At 38.7% G+C, this 8,436-nt stretch overlaps 1 long non-coding RNA gene across 1 annotated transcript; it reads left to right on the forward strand.

The window, feature by feature from the left end:
- The first annotated feature begins 3,011 nt into the window (after nucleotides 1-3,011).
- Nucleotides 3,012-8,035, forward strand: LOC113601264 (uncharacterized). The gene is made up of 3 exons (XR_003422425.2): nucleotides 3,012-5,052; nucleotides 5,204-5,435; nucleotides 7,358-8,035. It is a non-coding gene; the product is annotated as an uncharacterized LOC113601264 (long non-coding RNA).
- The last annotated feature ends 401 nt before the right edge of the window (nucleotides 8,036-8,436 follow it).

Below are 8,436 nucleotides of genomic sequence, written 5' to 3' on the forward strand. Positions count from 1 at the left end.
AACTCTTCCTCTGTGACTGCATTCCTAACCTATCCACCCCTTCTTCAGGTCACCAATATACTTTATACTATTCTGGTATTACATTTGTCATGCTACATTGCAGATTTAACATGTGTGTTTCTTCCAGTAGATTGTGAATTCCCCGAAGGTAGCCCTCAAATCCAGCACAGTGCCCATCATTCATGCATGCATTAGTTTCTTCATTCAACAAATATTTCTTGAGCATCTAGTGATATCTGAGTATCCGCTGTCAGGCTCTGTGTAGGTACTAAAGAAAAAGCAGTGAATAGGAAACACAGACTCTATGGTGGAAGACAGACAGTAAACAAATAATTATTTGTCAGGTGGTATAAAATAAAGCTGGGTAGCAGAACATTGGGGGTGGGAACATTTTAGAAGGTTGGAGTAGGCATCTGTTTCAGTCCATTTGGGCTGCTGTAATAAATTGCCATAGGTTATGTGGCTTATAAATAGCAGTGATTTGTTTTTCATAGTTCTGGAGACTGGGATGTCCAAGATCATGGTACCCACAGAGTCAGTGTCTGGTGAGGGCCCACTTTCTTGAAAGCTGTCTTTTCACTGTAACCTCACATGGTAGAACAGGCAAAGGAGCTCTCTGGGCTGCTTTTATAAGGGCACTATTCTCATTCATGAGGGCTCTGAATTAGGGGTTAGGATTTCAATATGAATTTTGAATTTTAAGGGGACACAATCATTTAGCCTATAGCAGCTTCCCCGAGGAGGTAGCATGTGACACAGTTTGCAGAAAGAATGAATAAATTCTGAGAGGGATGAATGGGAAACACTGTGGTGAGATATAAAAACAGTACTGTCACGTGCTCATTGCAGAATACACAATGACCATGCCTTTTCCTTTCTTTATTTTATTTTTTATTAAAGTTTATTTATTTTGAGAGAGAGAGAGAAGGAGAGAGAGAGAGGCAGAGAGAGGGAGAGAGAGAGAGAATCCCAGGCAGGTTCCACACCATCAGCGCAGAGCCCAACCTGGGGCTCAAACTCATGAACCATGAAATTGTGACCTGAGCCGAAGGTGGATGCTTAACTGGGCCACCCAGGTGTCCCACCTTTGCCTTTTTTTTTTTTTAAGCGATTTATCTTCTGAAAAATTATGGCCAATATACTACTTATCAGGTTACATAAAACTATTTTCTAAATTTCTGGATAAGAGTCTACAAAGAGAAATGTCATCTTTCCATCAAAAAATTCATGTGATCTTAGGTCACGGGCATCTGATGAGAAGCTCATATGTCTAAGTGCTGTCAGGTCCTCATGTTTATTAGGGTCTATGTAATTAATTAATTAATTTATTTATTTATTTATTATGAAATTTATTGTCAAATTGGTTTCCATACAACACCCAGTGCTCATCCCAACAGGTGCCTTCCTTAATGCCCATCACCCACTTTCCCCTCCCTCCTACCCCCCATCAGCCTTCAGTTTATTCTCAGTTTTTAAGAGTCACTTGTGGTTTGCCTCCTTCCCTCTCTGTAACTTTTTTTTTTTTTTCCTCTTCCCCTCCCCCATGGTCTTCTGTTAAGTTTCTCAGGATCCACATAAGAGTGAAAACATATGGTATCTGTCTTTCTCTGTATGACTTATTTCACTTAGCATAACACTTTCCAGTTCCATCCATGTTGCTACAAAAGGCCATATTTCATTCTTTCTCATTGCCAAGTAGTATTCCATTGTATATATAAACCACAACTTCTTTATCCATTCATCAGTTGATGGACATTTAGGCTCTTTCCATAATTTGGCTATTGTTGAAAGTGCTTCCATAAACATTGGGGTAAAAGTGTCCCTTTGCATCAGCACTCCTGTATCCCTTGGGTAAATTCCTAGCAGTGCTTTTCTGGGTCATAGGGTAGACCTATTTTTAATTTTTTGAGAAACCTCTACACTGTTTTCCAGAGTGGCTGCACAAGTTTGCATTCCCACCAACAGTGCAAGAGGGTTCCCATTTCTCCACATCCTCTCCAGCATCTATAGTCTCCTGATTTGTTCATTTTAGCCACTCTGACTGGCATGAGGTGATATCTGTGGTTTTGATTTGTAGTTCCCTGATGAGGAGTGATGTTGAGCATCTTTTCATGTGCCTGTTGGCCATTTGGATGTCTTCTTTAGAGAAGTGTCTATTCTAGGGTCTATGTATTTAGTGAATTATCTTTAGGTCTAAATGAAAACCAGGCCAAACTCAGTATTTCTAAATACTTACAGCTTAGGACAGTGCACTTTTGTTTTTGTTTTTGTTTTTAAGTACGTAGCCATAGGTAAAGGTTTGATGATAGTCATAGGAAGAGGTTTAAAAGGTAGCTTTGCTCGAGTGCACCTTGTATCAAAGTTCCGTTCATTGGTTTTTATTTGAATGCCTTACTTTTTTGCATGTTAGTGGATTATGGACATGGCACCATTTGAGAACTTCATATGACTAATGAAATGGGTCATTCCACTTCAGAGTAAAGTTTATTGAAGTAATTTTTCTGTGTAGGGACAACTTTTAGAATACAAGTGAGACTCATCTGTATATATGTAATGGTTTTCCTGAGCTGACAAAATACATTAAGATTTATTTAAAATTTTTTTTTAAGTTCCAAACTTTCTAGTTAGAGCTACAGAGATAAAGTTTTATTGCCATTATTACCATTTTATTTTATTTGTACGTGGAACATTAATATTACACATCTCTGCAGATGTCAGTGCTTGAAATAATAAGGAATAAGAGCCTGGATAAATATAAAAGTGTGAAATTAAAAAATTTGTGACATCTTACAAACCTCTGGCATATGTCTAGGTTTCTTCATTTAAACACTTCTTATAGGGGTGCCTGGGTGGCTCAATTGGTTAAGCGTCTGACTTCAGCTCAGGTCATGATCTCATGGTTTGTGAGTTCGAGCCCTGCATTGGACTCTGTGCTGACATCTCAGAGCCTGGAGCCTGCTTCAGATTCTGTGTCTCCCTCTCTCTCTGCCCCTCCCCTGCTTGCACTCTGTCTCTCTGAAAAATAAATAAGCATTAAAAAAAAGTTTAAAAACCCCACTTACAGGTTTCTTGTTGGAGCGCTAGATTTTAATTGAGTGTTCATTAATTGAGTGTTCATCCTCTATCAGAAGGCTAAAGAGTAGTGATTAACTGTATTCCATATCACAGAACATTATCTGGGTATTTTACTATTAAATTAGCTAGCAAAGATAATGTAACAACTCCACCTTTAGAATAGTATCTCAAAGTGACAAAAACTGTTAAAATTTTCAGTTTCTATTAGATCCAGTTCAGTTATAAATATTATCAGCTGAAAATACTGAAGTCTGGTCATGAAATTGTGTTAACTGTTGATATTAAAAATTCTTTTAAATGTTTATTTAGAGAGAGAGAGGCAGAATGTGAGAAGGGGAGGGGCAGAGAGAGAGGGAGACACAGAACCCAAAGAAGGTTCCAGGTTTTGAGCTCTCAGCACAGAGCCCCATGCAGGGGTTTGAACTCATGAACCCTGAGATTATGACCTGAGTTGAAGTCGGATGCTTAACCAGCTGAGCCACCCAGGCACCCCAATGTTGATATTTTCTGAAACAAGACCCAGAAGCTTTGGGTCACTTGGTCTATTGCAGCTGGTGTTGCTGTGAGCACTGTCCTATGAGCTGCTAACTTGTTAGAATCAGTAAGCTTTGGATGTGACCCATGGAGCTCTGGGAAGGCTGCAGTGACTTTGGACTTGTCCCTCTTTATGGGGAAGTGAGATCATAAGTTTCCTCATCAGCCTCTCTTTCTTTCATCTTAGACATGTTTACATGAGAAATTCAGCTTAACCCTGAACTTCCTCAGCTATATACTGCTTCTAGGCTGGAAGTTTAATTCATTTATTTTAAAGAGCTCTTCACCTGTCTGTAAGCAGGAAAAAGCCATTTGTCCATACTTTTCACTTTTTGGAGGGGTATAATTAGAAGTAGCAGAACTCAGAGGCCCGTGCTTCTTGACAATGAGACCAACAAGACAAATATGCTAGAATGTTTAGAGAAAATTGAAAATAGAGACCTAAGTGAAATCCCAGGGGGTGGTGGGTATTGTGTCCGAATTATCAAAGCCCATGGTGATATGAGGATGTTAGCTTGTGTGTATACATAGTCATTTGTATTGACAAATACATGTGGTTGTTTTTGTAATAAAATTTACAAAATTTGTAAACGTATAGAAAATAATAAGCCATTTCACATTACAAATTCAATCTAAGCCCTATGCTCCTTTTTCATACCCCATTATCTTTCCTCCCTCTCTGTGGGTAACCACCAGCTTCAGTCAACTTAGTGTTTATTGTTCCCAGGCATATGGACATATTTTACCATATATGTGTGTATCCAAAAATAGCATGGTAATAATGCATGAATTGTGTGTACATATATCAATTAGCATAACCTATGGAATGTCAGCATAAAACAACTTTACTTTTGTCTCCAATATTATTTTTGTGCCTTTACATTGATTTGTTGGGTAAAGTTCTTCCCCTGCGCATGGATGAAAACTGAAGAAGGTCCATGATTACTCTTGTCACTTTTGGTTGAAAAAAAAAAATCCCATGATCATTATAAGTCACAAAACACAATCCCAATTCAGTAATTAAAATGTCTAGGGGACACCTGGGTGGCTCAGTCGGTTGACGTCTGACTCTCGTTTTCGGTCAGGTTGTGGGATCGAGCCCCATGTCGGGCTCTGCACCGAGTGTGGAGCCTGCTTAAGATTCTTTTTCTCTCTCCCTCTGCCCCTCCTCCCCATCTTAAAAAAAAAAAAAAAAAGTCCAGTTTGTTATTATCAGAACCTCCTCTGGAGAATAGTGCCCTGTTCGGGGCTTAGCATTGACCTCTGTTTGCCATTCAGGCACTCAGTAGTGGCAGTACCCAGATCAGTCACAATGAGAGGAAGTCTGTGTTGTTGAGTCATAGGTAACTTCCACCTGTGCCGCCATGATTAGTTTACATGGTCCCATGGTCCCAGGGGGCTGGGAAGAGGCTGACTGCCACCAAAGGACTCTCCACTTCCACAGTGAGAACCTCTTTGCGGTGGATGCTATATCTAGTGGGCATTTACATGGCATATGGATATCTTCACACTCTGAGACCTTTCCTAGAGGTTCTTCCAGAGTGTTCCTCTACTCACCAGCCTTCCACTTTTGTCTTCCTACATCCCCAAGCAGCTGGCCAAGTAGCCACCCCCACAAACCAGTGAACCATGCTCAGATTTCCTGCTCATTCATTCTTCTCATTGGAAGCCAAGAGAGCCTGGCTGATGCAGTCCACAGGGATCAGTTTTCTAGAACATAAAGGAGCACAAGGAGGAGAAAGAATCTAGAAGGGCAAAAGGAGACTCTCCAGCCCACCACACATGCTTGAGTCTGCATCTGGGTCTCTATTCTGTTCCATTGTTCTGTGAGTTTATGCTTGTAACAGTGCCCCATGCTAACTACTGCAACTTAATAGATCTTGCTAGTTGTAGGGCATGTCTCACATTTTCTAGAACCAGCATGTCAAGTCCCATAAAAAAATCGTATTAGAACTTTGCCAGGCAAATAATTCTTTAAGTTCTTAATAAGCCTATCTTTGGAATGAATTGATTAGGCTAAATTTGTCCCTAAGTGCTCCCTCTAGTCCCAGAGGCATTTTTCCTTTCTGTCTTTAACTGTTCCATATAGTTAATATGCAGCTGCATTGTTATCCTGACACCACACATTTCCTTGATAAATAGAAAGATTGTGGTGAATTCCAAGTCTACATAGAACTTGGGAATAGAAATCCGTGTATACAAGCAACTTTTTCTCCCTCCTCAGAGTTTTCTCACAGAATCTCTATCAAGGATGATATTTTTAATATGTAGCTCTTGCCGGCAGGGTTTGGTGAAGTTTCTGTCAATATGGTTTCTGTTGGGAATTCTGGTTACTCAAAAGGTGATTTCTCCTATCCTGATGTAGTCCCTCCATATCATTAGACATTAAGTGAAGATCTTTTTCTGCAGTGTTAAAAATGCCCACAACATGCTGTTAGGCCTTTCCTAATGGTTTAACTGAAGCATCACTCATTTTAAAAGTAGACAGCAACATCTATAATCATGTTGCTTTTTCAAGCACATAATCCTAAGAAATTAGGAATTAGACTAAGTACAACATTTGTACATTGTATGAGATACACAGAGATATGCAAATGTGCACACCAATCCTTTAATTGGAAAGAAAAGGTCACATTACATCTGTTTTTGAGTCCTTATATATCACAGAATCTAAGCCTCTACGGTTATGTTGTTTGGCATTTGGCTGTTCTCAGAAGACTAATTGCCAAAATGTTTTCAATACAAATTATGATGTTCATTTCCTAGCAATAAATGGCTCTGTGAAAATATGGGGTAAGAACATATATACATGGACAGAAACATTAAGATCAAGAGCAGATCTGGCAGCCAATGGACTAATTTTTTAGCTCCCCCCTGCCCACCTTCTTTTTTAAAAAAGAACTCTTTGTAATTGAAACAAAAAAATTCTTCAAAGACAGGTGATTTACGATTCTGAAGATTAAAGATTTCACTACCAAAGCAAAAAGTGGCAGTACAAAGTTAAATAAGTATTTATAAGGTCAGTAAATACTTCTATTGCTCAGATGCTACTTTAAAAAATCAGAAAATTCTGCTGGCGTAAATTCATTTTAACTTGACAGTGACTCTTAACCAAAAATCATTGGTTGTGCCTGATTTATAAAATTATTTCTTTTTGCACAGTAGAGGCTTTTTTTTTTTTTTTTTTTTTTTTTTTAAAGCAGACATTCAATTCCTACAGGGCTTCCTGGTTGTAGGTAGAATTTCATAGAACTTCACATCTGCACCATTTGAGATATATGGGAAGAACTTATGATACAATACAGAAGAGCTATAACCTTTATTAATAATGCTGTGTTTACTCATTTTGAAGCTAACGATCCTAGAACTTAGGTGGTTAAAGAACCTACCTTTTGGCATTTATAATTCACAGCCCATGTTTGCTACCCTGTACACATTTCCAAGTTTTGAGTACTGTGGAGTACTGTTGTAAAACCACTTACTACAGCTTTGGTGGGAGGAAGAATAAAATCCCTCACACCTTACACATTTGCAGATTAAAGTTGGTTTTTGTGTAACGCTTATATTGTTTATCCTCTAACCAAACACAGATGAGGACGAGGATCACTTATTGGCATCGTCAATGATACACAGAATAATAAAAAGGACAAAGTAGGAGTTGGTGGCTTATTCATTATTTACATACCAATGTACTTCAGATTTTTTTGAATGTAATTCCTTTCCTTTCCCTGGGAATTCTTATCTACAGGACACTGGAATCCTCAAGAGTAGTTATCTCTATGCAAGTCTACTCTAGTGGAGTTTAAACCGCAGAGATCTTTCCAGTCTTAGAACTTTACAAGGGGAGTATACAAATCACTATATTATCAAGTCAAACACCTTACTAATCAAGATGTAGTGAAGTAACTCTGCTAATGACCAGTCAGCCTGTATCTTACTCACTTAACAAACGTGTTAAATAGATGTAACACCCTGCATGATGATGCGTGGTTAGGGATAGATCCAAGGGTAGGTAGAAACCACTTCTGCCCTCATGGAGTCTGAAGGGTTAGGGTGGGGCAGGGAAGAGCAGTGTATAAATGAAATCTAGCACCAACACTCTGACCTCCCTTATATGGACTTAAAACAACAAAACAGGAAACAAAGCATGTTACTCTTGACAAACTATGACTTTAGGCTAGGAGCCAGGGCCAAGTGGAATACAGAAGGAACTTAATTCAGGTCTAATGACCTCCTTTCTGAATACTGGCTGAGTACTATTTACTATTTATTAGTGTAATTGGGAAGCTGAAAATCTTATAAAGAAAAATAATTTCACAAAAATCAGAATATGGACTATATAAGCAGTTATTCTCTACAAATGTACTTCATTTTAAAAACAGTCATCAGATGATCCAAGATAGCTAACAATACTGATTTTTTCCTAATGAAACATCCTAATCTTTAAATTTTTTAAATGTTTATTTAATTTTGAGAGAGGGAGAGAGAGAGAGAGAGTGGAGTGGAGGGGCAGAGAGAGAGAGAGAGAGAGATACAGAATCCGAAGAAGGCTCCAGGCTCTGAGCTGTCAGCACAGAGCCCAACGTGGGGCTTGAACCCATGAACTGTGAGATCATGACCTGAGCCGAAGTCGGATGCTCAATCGACTGAGCCACCCAGGCACCCCAAACATCCTAATTTTTTATTTCCTTAATCGAATACATTTTTTACTATTAGGGACTATTTCTTGGTGTTTATATTTAGCTGAAATATCTGCCTTTTATGAGATAAAGCATATAAACTGAAAAGTGTGATGAATGTAAGGTGTTTAAAAATTGTCTACACAGA

Source organism: Acinonyx jubatus, chromosome B1, assembly GCF_027475565.1.
Source record: "Acinonyx jubatus isolate Ajub_Pintada_27869175 chromosome B1, VMU_Ajub_asm_v1.0, whole genome shotgun sequence".
NCBI lineage: Eukaryota > Metazoa > Chordata > Mammalia > Carnivora > Felidae > Acinonyx > Acinonyx jubatus.